The sequence below is a fragment of the Myotis davidii genome, unplaced genomic scaffold (genome assembly GCF_000327345.1).
Source record: "Myotis davidii unplaced genomic scaffold, ASM32734v1 scaffold162, whole genome shotgun sequence".
Taxonomy (NCBI): domain Eukaryota; kingdom Metazoa; phylum Chordata; class Mammalia; order Chiroptera; family Vespertilionidae; genus Myotis; species Myotis davidii.
In genome coordinates this window covers 3935141-3936739 of record NW_006300036.1, presented here as the reverse complement: position 1 = coordinate 3936739, position 1599 = coordinate 3935141, and positions in this window count along the sequence as shown.

Below are 1599 nucleotides of genomic sequence, written 5' to 3'. Positions count from 1 at the left end.
GCCTGAAAGTTCTACTGGAATTCTAGTCTCCTATTCAACGCAGAGCATTTGGAATTCTCTTCTTGCATTGGAACTTCAGCCGTACAACAGTGTCCTGTCTCTCCTTGTCCTTTGTAATTTGCCCCAGAAAGCAAAGTAGATCAGGCCTGTGTCACACTCTGTCACCCAGTGTGTCGAGGGCCCACACTAATGTCACGATTTGAACGTCAGAGTTATACCAAGTATAGGAAGGCCATTGTGACTGGCTCATGGGTGCCCAAGGCTGCCACTCTTAGCTTGATAATTTTCAGAGGCCAGTCTCCTAACGCAGCCCTTTAGGTATTTAACTGGGAGTATTCTCTACAACCTCCAGGATCAGGTTAGAGATAGTTTTCATTTTATGTTGGCTAATGTACTATTACCAAAGGCCATTTCAAGAAAGGACCATGAAATGAGGTGCCTTGTCACACAGATTGGCGAGCCCCTTGGGTATTAATCCTGGCTGCTTCTGATGACCTGACAAACAGTAGGAGATTCCAGGCATCTAAGTAGAAAATTACAACTTCATCCACATAACTAGAGAATGAATTATTTAATTTATACAGGCTTAAGAGAGAAATGATCTCTGTTCATCCTGCCAAGCTTTGGAAAACAATGGAGTCCTCCAGTGGCTACATTCATTTTATTTATTCATTCAGCAAATATTTGGCAAGCACCTATTACCTCCTGCGAGTAGTTTATTACCCACATAGGGACAAAAATCATGCAGATACATAGCTTTAATAAAATGTGGCATTAAAGTTCAAATGGGTTTTCTTCTGTTAAAAGGCTGCAAAGAGCCTTAGAAGTAAGAGTTAAGTCAACAAATGTGAAGTACTTATTTAATCTAGTCAAACATCAGGCCATTTCCTTTAGGGATGGCTAGACTTATCTCTGTATCAGAGCCTAAAACAGTAGCCTGGGGTGGACCCTGGCAACTGGAATTTCAAACAATGTCCCTTAGTCATTCTGACTACCCCTAGGTTTAGACATCATTGATAAATTCCAACCTTTGCCTTCAGAACTGGACTTCACATCTCAGTGTCATTTGATAGCGTCCCCTACTTGAAAATGGTCATCTCTAGATGCTCTAACTGCACTCCCTCTGGTTCACTCCTCTCTCTGTGGCTTTTCTCAGTCCCTTACCCTGTGTACTCCTTTTCTACCAGCCATGGAAGAGTTTTCTATGGCTGTCATAAGCTTTACACTTATTGGCTTGAAAGAATGCAAATTTATTATTTTATTGATCTCAAGGTTAGAAGTCTCACTGGGCTGAAGTCAGGGTGTCAGCTGGGCTACGTTTTTTTCTGGAAACTCCAGGGAAACCTCTGTTTTCTTGACTTCTAGAGGCGCATGGGCCTCACCCATCTTCAAAGCCAGCAATGGCTTGTCAAGTCTTCCTAACATCTCATTATTCTGACCATGCTTTAAAAGTCACATCTCTGTCTTAGACTCTCCTCTACTTCCTTCCTCTCCCACTCTTTTTTTAAAAAATATATTTTATTGATTTTTTACAGAGAGGAAGGGAGACGGATAGAGAGTTAGAAACATCGATGAGAGAGAAACATCGATCAGCTGGTT